The following is a 19,357-nucleotide window of genomic DNA, read 5'->3' as shown; positions in this document are numbered from 1 at the left end:
GATGATCAAATCACCTTGTTTGAACTCTTACATGCTGCAAGCACTTACATTTCACTCCCTTAATATATATTGGATTTGATAAATTGAATTTTGACACTGAGGTGATCATAGTTCCTTAAATAAGAATTGGAAAGCCTGAGGAAAAACGTGCACACACACTTGGATGAGAAACAATGTGAATTACTGCTTTTGTCAATACAATGGTGTTTTTCTGAGAGCTGACCTGATGGCACTATGTAACACAGTTATAAACTGTTTAAGGAGGTGAAGTTACATGATATGATGCCTTTTGTCACATTTGTTATTGTGGGGGAGTGGTGGGGGGTGGTGTCCCACTATTTGCTTGTATTTTCTTCCAGTCCATCAAGATGTAAGACATGAAAATACTTTGAGTAGTCTTACAGTTTTCTTTTTTTATGGAAGCAGGGATGAGGAGTAGACTTAATTCTCATTAAGCTAAATTTGATTTGATCCTCTCTTAAATAGAATTGAGTGCCATTTAAATACTCCATTATAAACCTACAGAAAACAAATAATGTGACCGAAGACATCAGCTGAAAATTCATCAAAGTTAAGGATTGTGATTTGGTTAAACTGGTTACTGATTATTAACTTATATACACAATGGGTATTTTACTTGGAAAAGCCTTATAATATTTAGTCATTGATGACTAGGGTAAGTTAATCTAAGGAGGTCTGATTTAGTTTTATGCATCATGTCCAGACAATCTAACTGATTTGCAGAATTTATGTTCTCTTAAATACGTAATAGGTTTAGTTTAGGAACAATTGTGCTAGTACTGAATGCATTAGTGCACACCATTATCAGGTCAGGAACTTGGATGTTCAAGTATTCTTGTCTTTAAAATACTCTGATGTTTATGAACGCCTTCAAAAACTTTAATTTTTAAAAGTTCTCTTCTGAAACAACTTTCAAAATTAAGAAGAAACGCTCAGAATTTTGCTGGCTTAAAAAAAAAAACAAAACACCAAAAAAACCCCCAACAAAAACCAAAAAAGTTTACTTCAAAATACTAAGTAGGCCCAGCAGTTTAGATGTATAGAGGATGGTGATGACTGCATTTGAGTTAATGTTATTATTATTTCTTTTCCTTTGAAAGAGCATCCGGAGACCCCATTTGTGATCAGCTCCCCACTGAGTATTGTATATACACATAATGGCTTCTGCTATGCAGAAGGTCAGACGAGAAGGTGTTCTAGTCCTGTCTGGCCTTACTCCATGAATAATAGAAGACATTTGCTGCCCAATGTTTACAATGAAAATAGACCTGGCAGATGGGGAGGAAACATGGAGGTATACTCTGAATTCTGAATGCTTTATAGCTGGATAACAGAGACTGGTAGGCGACTTGCCCAGGGTCACAAGGGAAAGCTGAGTTAATACCAAGAGTGAGATTGAGCACCAAACAAGTGGCTTGGCCATAAGCCTGGACTTTCTTTTGTAGTCCCAAGTAGTTCATAGACCGATCAGTGCAGAGACTGGATGTCATTGCCAGATCCTCTTTAGTTCCTTTTGAGAAAGTAAAACTACTGTGAAGCAATATTTGCTGTCTCCACTTGAAAAGGATATACCAAGACTCAGTGTTGGACTGACTGTAAATGTGCTGGAGCAGGAGTTAACAATTTTAGAAGAGGAGGCTTAGAGGTGACCTCATCATTGTCTATAACTATCTGAAGGGAAGTTCTAGCCAGGTGGGAGTCGGTCTCTTCTCCCAGGCACTCAGCAATATGACAAAGGGGCACAGGCTCATGCTCTGCCAGGGGACATTTAAGTTGGAGATCAGAAAAAAATTCTTTCCAGAGAAAGTAATCAGGCATTGGAATGGCCTGCCCACAGAGGTGGGCCATGATCTGGTAAAGGGACTGGAGTTGTACCAAGAGTTGGATTTGATGATCTCGGAGGTCTTTTCCAACCCAAGAGATTCTTTGATTCTATGATTCTTCTTTACATGCTTAATAAGGGCAGAGAATAGCCTCATGCTAAGCAACAATTTTATATTTTCAGTGTAAAGATGATGAGTTCCTAAGCGCATTTAGCAACCTTGAACAGTGACAGTTTCAGGTATAAATTCACATCAGGGACTTGGAGCTCACTGAGGTGCCTGCCCTTTGGATTGTCTGTGTCCAACCTTTAAATCTTGGGAGCATCTCTAAGGTTTCTCACTGTTTAAAAAGTTGGTGTTTCTCTGTCCATCCCAGCTCCTGTGCTCTGCCTTCTGCTGTTCCTTGAGCAGACTTTACAAAATACATGAGGGAGGGAAGAAACTGCTACTTCAGCTGCTCAGTGGTTGTGATATTAGCCCAGGAAAGCCAGGATTTGGTCTGACTACAGGGGTTTGAACCTGTGTCCAAGAAGAATGCTCCAGTTGCTAAGCTCTAACTGAGGCTGTGCTCGCTTCCTTTATTTGTCACAAAATATAGTGGGTGTCCTGCTTATTACACAGGGATTTGTTTGAATCTCATTTCAAAGACACTCATTTCTCCACATCTAAGATGAGGAACCTCATCACTGTCTATAACTACTTGAAGGGAAGTTCTAGCCAGGTGGGGATTGGTCTCTTCTCCCAGGCACTCAGCAATAGGACAAGGGGGCACGGGCTCAAGCTCTGCCAGGGGAAATTTATGTTGGAGATCAGAAAAACTTCTTTCCAGAGAGAGTAATCAGGCATTGGAATGGCCTGCCCAGAGAGGTGGTGGATTCACCATCCCTGGAGGTTTTTAAACTGAGATTGGACATGGCACTGAGTGCCATGATCCGGTAAAGGGACTAGAGTTTGACCAAGGGTTGGACTTGATGATCTCAGAGGTCTTTTCCAACCCAATTGATGCTATGATTCTATGAACGCAGCAGCATCCCAGGGAGGACCACTCAGCACTTACAGTTGCAATGGTTTGCTCGATATCGCTAAACTTGTGTTGGTAGCGTAACCTGCCCAAATTCAAAACTGCCTAACTGAAAACTAGTGGCCTCACATTGGCTGATTTTTCAGGAGTTTCTTTCCTGAGAAGTGTAGAGAAACCAGTGAGTGCTCTTAAAGAGTTTCAGAGCCTGAGAGCGCAGAGGGGAGGGCTGATTTGCTGCTGGTTGCACAGAGAATTTCCCATGCCTCATGTTCCAAAATGTTACCTGGAAACAATACACCTTCACAGGGACAGGCAGTAAAGAGGAATATTTGTTCTTTTCCCATACATATGCAATTCTAGAATAATTGTCTAGAGAAATGAGCTCAGTTGTAACAGCCGTACTAACCCAAAATGCTTTTAGGTATTTCATGTTCATGTTCTGTTGCAGGGAAAGAGAGCTGCTCCTTTTTCTCATTTCAAATCCTGATCTTGTGTGATGGAAAGAAAAGATTTCCTCTGTAGTGACAAGTAAAAATTATGGTGAGGTTTTCCAATATTCCCTCATTTGTTTTTTCTCTGGATCTAATTCTATTTGTTACTGCCTGGGTTGTATGCAGACTCTACAGCTGTTTTTCCTACTGTATACTTGTGATCTTTTGAATGTTTGCTTCTCAAGTCCCTGGGAATACTTGATAAGGGACAAAAGTTGAGATGCAGTAAGTGGGAGGTTGTTTAAGGCTAAAATTTGGTAACAGAACTTAGCACATCCCAGACCATAGAAGTAATAAGGGTAAAAACTTCTTTCACAGTTTTTCTCCTAAAATGTATTTCCTCTCACATTTAAACCACAGAAAAATCTCTTCATATCACAGTAGCAATGGAGTCGCAGTCAGGAACTCAAGTAAGTAAGTGCTCTAATTTGCAGATTTGAGTAATCTGAGTCTGGATTCTTTTTGTGCCATGGTTGGGGTTTTGTTTGGGTTGGGTTGGGGCTTTTTTCTGATTTGTTCTCAACCAAAATGCAGGAGTTATTCTCGAAGCTGAAGCAAAATCAAACTTTTTTCCTTAAAAAATACGTGAAGAGTTGTTTTGCGCAAGCAAAAATGGCTTTATTTTCTCAGCCTATGCACTCAACATACACTGGTCTTAATGTGCAACATATTTGGGGATTTCTTATTAGTAAAGGAAATAATAATATTGAAAAGAAACCTAAAATCCATGTGGAAATCCCCTTTCATTTTTTCATGTAGTCAAAGATGAATAAGCAATGCACTAAGCTACTTGTCATTTGATTCCAGGTGTGTTTTCCTGTTTGCTTCAGTGGAAGCATCGAGGTTGATTTATCATAGAATCATAGAATTGATTGGGTTGGAAAAGACCTCCAAGGTCATCGAGTCCAATCCTTGGTCCAACTCCAGTTCATTTACTGGATCATGGCACTCAGCGCCACGTCCAATCTGCATTTAAAAATCTCTAGGGATGGTGAATCCACCCCCTCTCTGGGCAGCCCATTCCAATGCCTGATTACTCTCTCTGGAAAGAATTTTTTTCTGCTCTCCAACTTAAATTTCCGCTGCCAGAGCTTAAGCCCGTGCCCCCTTGTCCTATTGCTGAGTGCCTGGGAGAAGAGACCAACCCCCACCTGGCTAGAACTTCCTTTCAGGTAGTTACAGACAGTGATGAGGTCACCTCTGAGCCTCCACTTCTCCAGGCTAAACAACCCCAGCTCCCTCAGCCTCTCCCCATAGGACTTGTGCTCCGGTCCCTTCACCAGCCTTGTTGCTCTTCTCTGGACCCGCTCCAGCATCTCAATATCCTTTCTGAACTGAGGGGCCCAGAACTGAACACAGTACTCAAGGTGTGGCCTCACCAACGCAGAGTACAAGGGAAGGATCACTGCCCTGGTCCTGCTGGTCATGCTATTTTTGATCCAGGCCAGGATCCCATTGGCCTTCTTGGCCACCTGGGCACACTGTTGGTTCATGTTGAGCTTCCTGTCAATTAGTACTCCAAGGTCCCTTTCTGCCTGGCTGCTCTCCAGCCACTCTGTGCCCAGCCTGGAGCGCTGCAGGGGATTGGTGTGGCCAAAGTGCAGGACCCAACACTTGGCCTTATTGAACTTCATCCCATTGGAATCAGCCCATCTCTCAAGTCTATCCAGATCCCTCTGCAGAGCCCTCCTGCCTTCCAGCAGATCAACACTCCCTCCCAACTTGGTGTCATCAGCAAATTTGCTGATGATGGACTCAATCCCCTCATCTAAATCATCAATAAAGATGTTAAACAGGACTGGATCCAACACAGACCCCTGGGGAACACCACTAGTGACCAGCCACCAGCTGGATGCAGCTCCATTTACCAGCACTCTCTGGGCCCGACCCTCCAGCCAGCTCCTAATCTTTATGTTGTTTTCGTGAAGGTTTGCATCTCTAACTGATTGTGTGCTGCATTAGGGAAGTTGATAAGAACGAATAATTTGAAGAATACAAAGATACAGGTGCAGTATGTACAGGTTTATGTACATATTACATATTTGGTGTCATAACTCCTGCTTAAGACATGAGGGAGAGTCAACCATTGCAAAGCTGGCAATAGTTTGGAGCAGCAATTTAAGGTTCACATCCTGTTGCTCTTCACTCCTGTGGAATTCCTTTGGGAAAATATTGCACATAATTGAACTGACTTGTGCAGTTTCAGGTGAATCTAGTTAGCCTAGGCATAGTTTATCCATGTGCCTTGGATGTCAAAAAAATGTGGATGGAAGATTAGCATTCAATTAACACATTTGAAAAATCAAAAAGAAGTCTTCATCTAAATAATGCTGAACTTTTTTTGACCACATGGGTTTGTGTTTCAAAAGCTTTGATGCCATTCAACACGGGAGAGTTTGAGGGGTGTTGATTTTTTTCAAAATTGTGTGATGTTGAGATTTTCAAGATTGTCTGGTTGTTAAAATGTGAAAAGAAAAAAAAACATACAGAAAATTATTGAGAATGCATTCCATTTCCAGGAGAGGGGAAAAAAGAAGAAATCTATTATTTAAGAAAGAAATACAGCCAGTGTGATAAAAGTGCCTTCCCACGTCTTCTGGCCAGGTGCTACGTGCATATAAATGTTTTAAGTTAAGCTTTAAGATCAAGGAAGAGTCTGTGGGGAACCTTGTTTCCTGGAGATCTGCTTGCTAGGGTAGCTCCCAAGTACTGACTTCCCATTTTTTATTTGGTTATTAGGGATGAAAGGCTACATCATTTTCTGGAACAGCGTTCCTTGCATGCCATTATCTTGGTCCACAGCTATGAAACCTGCATTTCCACAGGTTCAGGTGGATACTCAGCTTAGCCACCATCACAGCTGCTTTATGTAAGTTTAATTCAAAGGATCACCTTTATGTCATGCTGTAGACTGAACAAAAGATAGATGGTTTCATTAGTTGAGAAACTGTCTTTTTTACATACAGCTGAGTGTAATGGGTCTCCAGCCTACCTAATGCAGGTACTACTGAAAAGGAAACTTTGAAAGTCAAATTTTCTGGCTTGCTTCACTATGGGCAATACGTGTGTGTGTATATTCAGCCTCACACGTGTAAATCACTAGTGGTGAAGTTTTGCATGCTATCAACTTTATCCAGAACAAGTAGGAGAAAATGCAATTGAAATCCATTTGTACTCAGTTTGCATCAGCAAATCATCCCCAGGATTAGAAATTCCAGCACTTATTTATCACAGCTACTCTGCATAAATAACCCTTCCACGAAGTCCAGGCTTTCTTTAAAAATGACTGACATGATTAACAGATGTTTAAAATATAATAAGTTTAGCAAATAATTTTTTGGTGTGGAAAAATCCTGGTTTAATTACTATATTTTGTTATTTAGCTAATTTTTATATTTCTGGTAAATGCTATCAACATGAATATTTCTGAAGTTCAAAATAAAGCATTTGCATTAGCTTTTAAAAAATCATCTTAAAAAGTATAATGAACAATTTAAGCTAAAAAAACATTGCAAAATGTCATTACCAATATAAATGACAGAAGTTATGCTCAGTCAAATGTAACGTAATGCTGTAAGATGGTAAATGATAATCACTGCTACACAGAGAGAACAAGGAAAGTGCAGCAGATGCAGCAATTTAGAATGAAACAAAACCCTTCCAAAAGGAACAAAACCTGATAATTTGCCAAGAGTAAGTATAGGTTGCTTGGGATTTCAGGTTTTGGGGTTTTTTTAGGGACAAAGGATCCAATCTATAAATATTTCTCTTAATCTGACCTATCTGCTTCCATCTCACCCTTTAAGATATTTGAAGGTATTTCAGATTCATCAGAATGCCTGGGAACAAGTGTCATGGAGTTGCTTGAGGAAAAGCTAATTATGACAATCTACTGTCTGGAGAGTTTGTGCTTGTGCACCTTCTCTAACATGACACATATCAAATATAAACTTAACAAGGACTGATCTATATGTTATACTCTTCAGATGTTGTTGCTGAATCTACTTCCTGAGGACTGTAGGGAAGAGAAATTGTGTTCAAAACTGGGCTTGTGGTTGATATTGTATAAAAAAAAAGGGAAAAATATTTTTGGTAAATTCAAATTTTGTTTGTGGAACCAAGAAGCCCAAGTCTGACTAAATCTGTGTATACAAAAGTCATCCTTCTTAACCTTTCTGACATGGATGTATGTATGCTACCATCTTTCTCTGAAAGAAAAACTGATTTCTAATATTTGTACCACTTTAAAATCTGAGGGGAAACAAGGAAAATTCATTGCAAGCAAACATCCATGGTAAAGCTGAAATAATAATTCCAAATATTTCCCATTTTTACATGTGAACATTTTATGTTCAACAAAGCCAAGTGCAAGGTCCTGCATGTGGGTCAAGGCAATCCCAAGCACAAATACAGGCTGGGCAGAGAATGGATTGAGACAAGCCCTGGAGAGAAGGACTTGTTCAAGTTGCCATTTAAAAAATGCCTGAAAAAGTTTGATTTTGATTCCTAATCTAAGACTTACCCAGCTAAAAGGCACTGAATATAATGAACTTTACCAAATCTGTTATGTTTCTTCATCCACTATTATTTATACCACTTCCATAGAAATCAAACAGGCTCTACTAAGAAGTTGTCTTAAGATGGAAACAATAGGAAGGACTTGTAATAGAAGATAAGGATGTGATTTCAATTAATTTAGTTTAGAGGATAAACACAGATAAAAACACATTAAGCAGAAGCCTAATATCCTTGGCAGAGGGAGGAAACACATACTCTGCATGGTCCATTGCCAGCAGCTCATTGGCACAGTAGAAACTTCAGTTTGAATACTGTGTTTAGAATAGTGCAGTCAATGAGAGTTTCTGAAACAGTCTAGGAGTAAGAGTTCTAAGAATCAATACATTTTGTCACAGATTTCTTAGATTTGGAAGAGAATATAGTCCATCTAACATAAACACTGTTACACTTGGGCTCCTCATTTGGCAATACATTTGAGTGCTTTCCTACCTCCAAGGATGTGTTCAAAAACTGCTGAATACTTCTGAACAGCTTCATTGAGAGGAATGGTGCCTCCTAAGAGCTGTGTTCTCAAAGGAGCTTGAATTGAAGTCTCTAGTACCCTCTACTTTAATAAATCTCATTGCTTCTGTCTAGCAAGTGAGAGTCTTAGAAGAGCTAGCAAGAATGGGGGTACAGTTTCTGAAAGTTTTAACATAAAATACCTCTTTTTGGGGGACCTAAGATACCATGTTCTACTTTGATCTCTGCCTAGGACACGTTAGTTTGATGCAGTAAGAATTTTGTTTATTTAAACACACTGTCATGTGTTTCATGGCCTGACATGAACTGAATATCTGGTGGGCAATTCTGATCTAAGCTGCCATAAGAAGTGTCTGTGACTGCGGGGTGGCTGAACTGGGGAACAGTGTGAAGGCCTTTGTCCTTCTTTTACAGCTTTATATTTTTCCTGTTTTTCCTTCCTTCTGTATGCATTCTTGTTCCAATTGCCTACCTTTATTCTAGTTTGTTTGGGGTTTTGGGGGAGTGTCTTGGGTTTGATTTGTTTGGGTTTCTTCCTCTATGAAGTTTTTTCATTTACTGTGGTTATGTAACATTTCATTTTTCCCCCAGACTTCTGTTAACCTTAATAGAGTCATCAAAAGGGAAATAAATATTTTTATTTCTAGTAGTTCCTTTTTATTACTAAACTCTTCCCCTTTTTTTCATGTTTCTAATCCTTTAGTTCTGATTCCATCTTCTTTCTCATATTCTGTCATCTGACCTTTATTTTCCTTCTCTGCTTCTCCTCTTTCTTAATTTATCTTTAATTATTCCCACAGTAGGATGCGGGTGGTTATTTTTATTTATTCAAAATATTGAATAGTTCTATTTTTTATTAAGTCAATGTTATGATCCAGTTATTAAAATTATTCAAAATGCCTCTGCCCAAACTAAGGTACAAACAAGACCAGATGCCAAAGTCAATGGAGAAGGTGCTTCAGTGGCTGCAGACAAACTGTTTCTTCCTTGCAGTTTGCTTTCTATGATTTTGACAATGTTTAAGATTTAATAACATTCAGTCCATCACAGTCAAGCCTGAAAAAGAATTTTTTTCAATTATCTTTTAGGCTTAGTAATCCTTCTCAGCTTTCAAGATTTTAGAGGCACAAGGTGGAGTCTTGTACTTCTGAGAAAGGATATACAGTTGCTGGCACTTGGCCACTCTGAGGAACAGGGACCTGCACTCAAAAAGTAAAAAAAATAGAAAAAAACCATCCAAAGTGAAGAATCCTGGAGAAGACCCCTTGAGAGCTGAAGACCACCTCTGATGTAGAAGACATTAATTTACGCTGTTTCTAACAGGTTGCAGTTACTGCAAGGTAAGCCTTGATAATGTTTGTTTGTTGTTGTTTGCTTGCTGTAAGTTTGATAATGGTTTTGTGTGTTTGTAACTATGAATTTCGAAACTGTGTACTGAAAGGGAAAGGGAAGTTTTGAAAGTATTGTTCCTGCTTAGAAAGTGTGCTCTGGCATACTCAGAGCTTGGCTTCAGCTTGGTACATTTTCGTGCTTTCCCTGCAAATGGAAGTGCTTGGTCATTAACACAGTGACTCACAGTAATGTGTTATGATCTGATCTGGCATTTATAAGGAAATAGAGTGTCTAGCCTTGGATACCTCTCCTCCAGGTCATTTGTCCTAGTGATAAAGAGAGTGCTTGCTCCCCAGAGGAAGCCAAGTGCCCATTATGTCAGCTCACACCCTGGAAAAGGCTCCTGATTTCAGTGCCTCTACTAGTGATGTGCTCTCTAAACGGGGTCAGTGTTATAACTGGGAGGGGGGAGCAGCTTCAGCTGTGAGTGAGTGCTCAGAGAAATGGTATAACTGACTCTGTCAGAGATGAATAAAAAATGTAGACAAGCTGGCTTGTTTCATATTCACTTTTTTTTAAAAAAATACATATATAATGATTTGTTTTTTGGATCATTGATTTATATGTCAGACAGATGAAAAGCAAAATTTCTATGATGCCTTTATCATTATTCTGACAAGGACTGCTTTTAAGTTAAAGACTGATAAAGAATGCCAACTTTTGACATTACTAGAACAACCCTATCAGCTTTAATTTTCTTTTGTTTTCTGCTTGTCAAAGAAAGGCCATTAGAGATAAATTATGATCTCAAACTGGTTAATCCAGTGACGTGCATGTTTTTTCCATAAATTGCCCTAGTCAGTTTATAAAGCATTATATAACCTCATTGAGAAGCAACCTACAGAAAGGAGAAACTGCAAATATCAAACATCATCAGACTTTAGACCAGAGGTTCTGGAATGGCTGGAAGACCACAAGTTGTCTGTGGCTGAGCCAGTGTGTCACACTGCAGAGCCCAGTGTGGGAACCCATTCATGTTTGTGCTTCTGTGTGCACAGTGTTCTTGGCACGGCAGAGGCCACTAGAGTGTGCTCAACTATAACTCTGGGCGGGAGCACACACAGCCAAGTGCACAGGGAATGTTCAGGGTTGCTCAAAGTTTATTTTTTCCACTAAATTAGGGAGCTAGTGCTCTTGTCATTATAGATCAAAGTTAATTGACCTCATGCCATTAGCATCAGGGTAGTTACAGCACAGAGTTTATACAGAAAGCTGGAGAGTTTCATCTTGACCAGGCTGTGTGTGTACACTGAAGTTTCACACTGCAGGTGAGGAGCAGCACTGCAGACTATGAAGCTTTAACACAAAAGTTTGCTTCTTTGGCTCTAATTTTTTCCTGCTCCAAACCTGTCTTTTCTCACTCTCTGTTCTCTTTTCTCTATTTTTATTCTTTCTGTCAACTTGCTAGTTTGATGAGTGTTCAGCCACAGTGTTTTCTATAAAACATAATTGACAGCTAGTAATAACTTGCCCCTCTTTAGCCTGGCATAGTGTTTTCAAAGCCTTAATAAACATTAGCTGAATCAAGCATCACCCAGTCAAGAAGACCAATATTATTCATGTGTTTTGACAGGGAAACCAAACTAGAAAACATAATCTGATAGTTTTCTTGAGACCACAAGACTGTGCAAAAGCCAAGGCAAGAATATGTATCTTCAGACATCTATTCCTATGCTCAAACATAAAATGTTAGAGGTTTTCCAAATATGTATATGACTAGCATTATGATTAAAGGGTTATGATTAACGTTCTTTTGGGAATAGATAATATGACTTCTTTATATTTTCACTAGGAGCTTTCTAGTGTAATATATGATCCTGACTATATTATAATAGGACTGACACAAACAGGGAGTACACAATAAAATCCTTCCTGCAGCTCAGCTGAATGTTAGCACAGATATACAAGGCAATATGTGAAGTGAAAGAAAGAAAAAAAGAATTGGAGAAGATGTGAGAAGGTGAGGAAATGCTGTTAAAATCTGCAGGAAATACAGAGAATAATAGGGGAAAAAAAAGGGAAAAAAATGGGAAGAAAGTGGAGTCTGGCTGGATTTATTTATATCCAGGACAGGACTAAATTGTATATAAGAGATACTGTGTGCAGGATGTAATAATTAGATTTTTTTTTTAGTAAAATAATAGTATAAAATCTAGAATCACGCAAGTTGGAAATAGAAATAAAAATCATGTTTCCTATCACAATATGTAAAAACTGCTGTCAGTCTACTCCATTTTTAATGCATAAAGATAAGGGAACAGAAATATTCTTTATATTTCACTATCGTGAGGTGATGTCATATCAGTGCATGTCATAGCATAATAATATATCTCTGTCTTATCAGTGAATAGAAAATACTTGGAGAGAAAATTAATTTGGCAGTGAATAGTAGAGAGCCCCAAATAACAATACCACCCAGAGAGTTATTGTAAATATAGTCACCCTATTTTTTTTTCTTGTAGTTTATGTGTTTGCAGTATCCTCTTTCACGACTTTGGTATCACAGAATAACCGTCAGCGTTTAGTCACTTTCTGCACCAGTGATTCCATCTGCTGGGCATGCAATTGATTTTTCACATCTCAGCAGAAGAAGGCCCAGACTGTGCCCTATTGCCTACGAGTGTTTGGTGGCACCAGCAGTAAGGGATGTCAAGACAAATGCTTTTAGGACAAGAGCAATGAAGATGAAAATACCACAGAGAGGTTTAAGGTTTCATGGAACTGCAGACTTTTTCTTATCTGAGCAGTTCAAAATGTGGATTTTATATGGCAAGAGGCTTTATCCTGTAGGACTTTGTCTTCTTATTAATATCTAAACAAATAACAAAAAAAAGGATGTTACTGTTCCTTAGTTTGAAGCAGCATTCATTTCATTTTACTGTTGGATTTAACATTCAACTCCTTAAACACGAAATTAATTCATATAATTTTCTTAATCCTATTAAAAGATACTCCTGGGAAACATTTCTCTTCTGGGAAGAGCAGAAAGTTAGGGATAGATGTGGGAGCCAGGATACTGATGCTATATTGTCTGAGAATTTACCTTCTTAGTGTGTTGTGCCAATAGGCAATATATTTGTATTAACTACACTCAGTTGCTGTCAGGGCACTTAAAACTTCTGAAGAGAATGAGAAGGATGTTAGATTCTCCCTAAGTCCTTGCCACTCTCCTCTGTGCCTCGACAATCCTACAGTTTGCTAAATGAAATGATAATAGACAGAGGCCAGTGGGATTGTAATGGCAAAACAGGTACATAGAGAAGTGTAGCCATGAAGGTCTATTGCAAGGACTGGGTTTTGGATCACTGTTTGGGTTTCCCCGAATGGTAGGTGTAATTTCTCTCTGCTCATGTGATAAAGTATGATGTCTGTAAGCATTGCCTGATTTTACATGATTTTCCCATAAAATCAACCCCCATTTACTTCATTTGAAGCTCATGAGAACCTGACTCGGCCTCTGGAGAAGTTACAGTCAGGCCTTTTAACCTGAATCCTGACAAATCAGGGTGTGATGCTCTTAGGAAGGTATAATAGTGTTTGGACTCTGTGGTGCATGTAGGAATTATGTTTCTTTCCTCAAATAAGGGAATTCAATTACTTTATAGGAAAGACCTTCCTGGACTGATAGCAAACAAGTCTGGTAAAACAAGCTTCAAATTAGGACGCCAGGAAAGAAAACTGCTAAAACTTCTTAACTACATAATTCTGCTTCACACAATAAAAGAGAATGAGGCATAGATGCATGAAGATGAAATTTAGGAAAAAGTCATGTTTAACAATAGCAAATTAGAGGATACATCAAGTACACTGGCTGCATTGCTGGAACTGGCTGTTCCTCCTGCTGCTGGAAGCCTGAACAATAGGATGAAGGAATTCAAATTCCTTATACTGGATACAAAACCAAATCTTGTAGTAGCCATAGAAATAGGATAGGCAGGTAGCCATTATGTACTCTGGATTAAAAAATTGAAGGGTATAAACTGATTAGGAAAGTCAGAAATACATCCCTGGGCAGTGAGATATCATTGTCTGTTAGTGAAATTAAAAAATGGACCACCAGGAAGAGGGATATCGAGAAATATGCAAAGTTTGGAGCTGGATAATACTAATATCCATTTTGATGTGGGATGGGGTGGTGGGGGTTCAGGGCAAGGAGTAGTAGTGGAATTTATGTGATCATGGAAGACTTTAAATTACCCAGGCTAAACACAAAAAATGCCCATTGAAAAAATAAACATTTGAATACTGTAACTTTTTTCCCCAAATTTATTTTCTAATTAAGTCAGGTCTTGCATATTCTTCGAAATAAATGAAGGTAGATTTCTTTTTTTTTTCCTCAAATAATCAGTGAACTAGAAAAAAATAATGATGTGTTATGCATTCAGTGAACAGCAAGACCTAAAGGGTCTGGACATAAAAACTACAAATAGAGCAGATTCAATTTTGTCCAAATCTCTCTCTGAGAAATGTAAAAGATAAATCTGTGCTTCTGGGGCCTTGCAAAGGCAACTGAAAAACTGAGGCTATTTAGTGAGTACTGGGAAGATTACATATTTGAACGTGGAGGAGGCATATAATAACTTTGAATCAAAAAAGTTTTAGCAGCAAGCAAGATGATACTAGTAGGAAGGAGTATAGATCTCCCTGGAATGAGAGTCATCTTAAACTGTGTGTTAGAAATAAGAAGAGAACCCATAAGGAATGCAAAAGAGGATTGATTAGGAGGGAGGATTATGCCCTGGAGGTTACAAGATAGAGAAATGAAACAAGAATGGCCAAAAGCTGTGTTAAACCAGACTTTAGAATTCATTTTAGTTCCCTGCAGAGCTCTTCAGCTTTGCAACCAAAAATTAAACAAGGAGGAAAAATTCTCATCCTGTGTTTTTTCCAAGGAGCGTGTTCACACTAAACAGAGGGGTGTGATGGTGGCTTTGAACAACAATGAGTCTCAGATTCAATGAACAAAAGGTTTCTCCCATAGAATTCATTTCAACCTCAGCCTTGTTAAGAAAATTAGCAGTCCTTTGACATTTTGAACTTAATCTCTGTGGCTCTTAGTTCTCCATCTATAAAAAGGGAAGAATAATAATAATTCTTCTGCTAGTGGGGGTTGTTTATGTGAAAATACATAGTATTTGCTGTAAAGCAAATCATGAAACTGATGACAGATAATTTTATTGTGGAGTTTGTGAGGATATGGTTTGGAATGATCCATTCAGTGAACAGCATTAAATATGTAAATGTTGAATAAGGCAGTGATTTTGTACGGTGAAGAAAAAAGAGAAGTGATGATGATGTTTACGATTGTACTGTACTGGTGTTTCTTGAAGAAACAGAAGGCTGTACAAAAAACTTAAGACCAATGTTTCCTATATTTTTAAAATATTTTTGTCAGTTTGTGAGCGATGCCTTTGCAATTTTTATATACTTCAGACTATGTTTATAGAGATATGTATTAGCTGTACATATACCAGAAAAAATTCTTACTGTTAGGATAGCAATAGCTTTATGTTTGAGACATAACTACTTGAGTCAGAGGTTATACCTGTGAACTTTCTACCAGTGAAACGATCACAGTAATCAAAGAAACCATTCCTAGGCTGACATAAACATTGTGCATGGAACATCAAAAGCCATGAATGTCCTAGAAATGAATGTTACTGGGATTGGGAGATTACTGACAATTAGGACTTGGGTTTATCTCCTTGTACAAAGTCCTGCAGGACCCCCAGCAGGGGTTCCACACAGGAATGAGATTGCTGCATGTGGAAACTTGTGCCCACCCCGACTCTTGCTTTTTGGTACACAGACAAGTTTGTGAGGGCCTGCCAGGTAGACTTGATGGTTGACCATAAATAGTATTTCTCTGCTGTAATTCCTCATTGCTGTTTCAAGGAGAGAAGTCTGAGACTGAAATAGTGTTTTATGTGGGTGCCAGATGACATACTTGGGGGGGCTGGGTGCTCTTCATATCTGAAAGGGCTTTCTGAGTGTGAATCTATGGGTATGGGCAGAATTGTTTTTCTGCTTCCTCTAAGACACTAATAAAAGATTTGCCACTGAAAGTATTAATTTAAGATTTTGATCTTTATTTTACATTATTCAAATGAGCTTCCAGTTGAGGGAAAACAGAGTAGTTAATAGGCTTCAAGCTTTGATAAACCATGAGCAAAAAGAGTAGTCACCACTATTTATATTACATATTATTTCTATCACATCGTACAATTGTTCAGGCTGCTCTTGCATACTTTGCTGGGTGTATACCTCAAGATTACAGCATGATTGTAAATTCTTTTAAGAAAGACAGAACACTTCAGCAGCTCCCTGGATTCTGTGATATAAGCACCGCTTCTTCTGAACTGGTTCTTGTGTCTGTAATGTGCTTTTGCTGTACATCTGAAAGGATTAGTGGATTAAAGTGAACTAGAACTATGAAATATGCTTTGAAAACAGTCTTATTTCAGCAATGCTGCTCATAGTGTTAAAGCACAGAGTTAGGGGTTTGCTTTTCTTTGTTTTGTCTGGTATTTGGGGGGATTTTACACAAGTGATGAGCTTTTGAAATGATCATGCAAATATCATAGATATTCCAGTACATCTGCCCTTCCTTAGTTCCTGTTTCTCTGAGATTCATATAAAATTGGACTGTTTTTCCCTCTTTATTTTCTACCTTTAAATATTGCAAATCAAACACTCAACACGTTCAAAACATATCAGTCCTTTGAATCCTCCTGGAAGACTCCCTACTGTGCTCTCTGAATTTTTAAGCCTTTCAGCATCTCATATGACAAGTATGTTTTCTTCCAATGGACACGTGCGATGCACAGTTTGTCGGATTTTCCCCAGCGCTTGTCGCTCAGAGCAAACTTCAGCTTTGCTTATATCAACTTATTTTTGAACACTGGAAGTGTTCAGACCTTTCTCAATGAATCCTGTAACCGTAATTCTTGCACTGGAAGAATAAATACAAATTACTGTAGCCCCTTGGTTAATCTTCCCTCCCATTCAGCTTTGCTTGCAGGCTGGAGTCACCGCGGCAGTGTGTGCTGTTTCAGCCTTGCTCTCTGTGCCTCCTCTGGTGATCCAGCCACATCAAACGCTTCCTTTGGAGGGGGGAGAGCTGGAATTTCCCAGGTGTCTCACAAAACGTTTAATGAAGTGTGTAGCACAACCATTTCATTACAACATATTGTGTACTTTTGCCTTTAATAACTGCATTCCTCATCTAAGAAGTCTCTATAGCTTTCAAAACTGAATTACAGTGGTATTATTTTTCTCCGAATATATTTTTCCATGACAAGAATAGCACTTTCCTAAACTATTGTATTTATTAGCAACCTGTTACCCTCTGACACTACTGTCATTTTCATCAGCCTTGATAAAGTGAGTATCATTTAAAATCTCTTTAAAAATTATTAAACCAATTTACTGGTTTCTTTTTCCTTTCTTTCTGTTTTTTTTTTCCTTTTTTTCACTGTGTGTGAAGGAAGAAAACAAGAGTCTGTAAAAAATTAGAATTTTTATTCTGATTTGATGGCAGTCAAAAATCAGACTAGTCTGAGGGTGAAATAATTTCCTGTGGTGATAAGAGGAATCATGCTGTCCTGATGAAGAACAGGCCCACTTAGAAAGGTGTTCTCCATCTCCAAGTCAAAGTATGAAGCTCAGCCCTTCTATTCGTATGTGGCTACTGCTTCAGGAAGAACTGCTGATTTTGCTTGTTTGCTCCTGCATTGCTTTTTCATGTGGCTATTGCTCATTCCTATTGTCTACTGCATTTTTTCTGGTCACAGGAAATGTGAAGTTATGTATCAAGATTGTGTATAGATGGGGAAGATGATCTTCTGCTTAATTTGGTCACAATACATGAATTTTGTCCTGTAGGAGGGATATCACAGAATGTTTCAGGTCCAAAGAGACCTTAAAGATCACCCAGTTGCAACCCCCCTGTTGTGGGTAGGACACCTTCTGCTAGACCAGGTTGCTCACAACCCTGTCCAGTCTGGCCTTGAACACTTCCTGGGATGGGGCAGCCACAGCTTCTCTGGGCAGCTCGTTCCAGGGCCTCATAACCCTGACAGTAAAGAATTTCTTTCTAACATCAAATCTAAACCTCCCCTCTTTCAATCTGAAGCCGTTTCCCCTTGTCTTGTCACTACATGTGCTTGCAAATAGCACCTGTCCATCTTTCTTATATGCTCTTAATGATGGCATCAGGGAATTTATCCCTTAAAGAAAGAAAACAAAACACAATTAATACAATGACTCCCTCCACATTATTCTAAGTAATCATTCTTAATTTAATAAACAAGTTTTTAACAACAGCATAGTCACTGGTGGACAGAGTTGTGAATTAGTTACCACTGGCACCTCTTAGCTAGGCTGTGGAATTAAAGGCAAAGAGATTGAACTGCCTTTTGATCCAAAAGTCATCCTTCTGAAATATGCTCTTACATCTTCAGAGGAATCCCGTGTGCCCTAGTTGCAGTGGACAGCAATAGGATGCCTGCTGCTTCCACAGAGGTCCTTTCAGTGTGGGTGTTCAGTCCCCCAGAATGTGTCAGCATGAAAAGCTTCACCCATTGTGTCATTCAAAGGAGTTAGAAGAGTTGTGATTGAAATTATTTCATTTCTCATACATTTGCATAAAACCATTAGAAGAAACTATTTTTTAAAATCTGGCTTTATTCCCTGTATCAATATTATGTCCCTGGAGCACAACAGAATTTGGTTTCATGTTCAGTTCTTGACAGATATTTGAAGCAGGCAGTTCTGTTGTAAGCACAGCAGCAGCTGCAGCTCCAGCTCAGCTTCCCTTGTTCAGAGTGAGAATGCCACCCTATTAATTGCAGCCAAATTCTGCCCTTTTAGGACAAGTTTTATCTTCCCATGAACTTCAGCAACTCTGAGGCTGTGTACAGCAAGCCCCAGCCATGTGCCAGTGTCCACATTTTAATAACTGTGTTTATTCACAAAGCACATGTACAAACAGCATCCAATTCTTCTAGTACTGGCTGAGTATTTCTCAAGTTGATGGCTACGGGCTCTGGCCTTTAATTTGCCAGCAACCAGGGCATTTAAAGGAACTGTATCTCAGACATGAGATTGGATACTTGCTCACATGCATTCTTGCTTGGTGTGCACAGTGTCTCATGCCCAAGAGTTATTAAACCTAATGTGCACATGTGATTAACTGCCTGTGCAGTGAATCTTACTGATTCAGGGGAAAAAAAAAGGTTATATGTAATTATTTGATTAGCAACCAGCAATTCTGCAATGAAAACAATCTGTAGTAAAAGCATTCTCCAATTAGCCTGACAGCAGGCTTTTTCCATGGTTATTATAAATCAACATTTCCATCCATTCCTGCAACTGAAGAAAAATACCTTAGAAAATTTCCTGTCATTAGGGAACTAGGAAAAGAAAAGGGAAAGGGAATTGAAGAAAAAAGAGCTGGATTCCCTGTGCCAGCCAGTGACAAGGGGGATGTGAAACCTCTGAAGCATTCAAGATCTCCCAAAAACTGTAAACTTGCTGAATGTATTGTCCACATCAGCTTGAGATGAGTA

General features: G+C 38.9%; 1 protein-coding gene across 1 annotated transcript in view; it reads left to right on the top strand.

The window, feature by feature from the left end:
- TTC29 (tetratricopeptide repeat domain 29) overlaps positions 1 to 19,357 on the top strand; it is a 306,940-nt gene that overhangs the window by 83,205 nt on the left and 204,378 nt on the right. The window contains exon 3 of the mRNA XM_071555080.1: positions 9,485 to 9,736. The gene's annotated coding sequence lies outside the window, so the exon portion shown is untranslated. The remainder of the gene's footprint in view (positions 1 to 9,484; positions 9,737 to 19,357) is intronic.

Source organism: Pithys albifrons, chromosome 5 (assembly GCF_047495875.1).
Source record: "Pithys albifrons albifrons isolate INPA30051 chromosome 5, PitAlb_v1, whole genome shotgun sequence".
In the NCBI taxonomy this organism is placed as follows: domain Eukaryota; kingdom Metazoa; phylum Chordata; class Aves; order Passeriformes; family Thamnophilidae; genus Pithys; species Pithys albifrons.
Note: the sequence above shows the minus strand (reverse complement) of the source record. Positions and strands in the feature narration are given on the sequence as shown.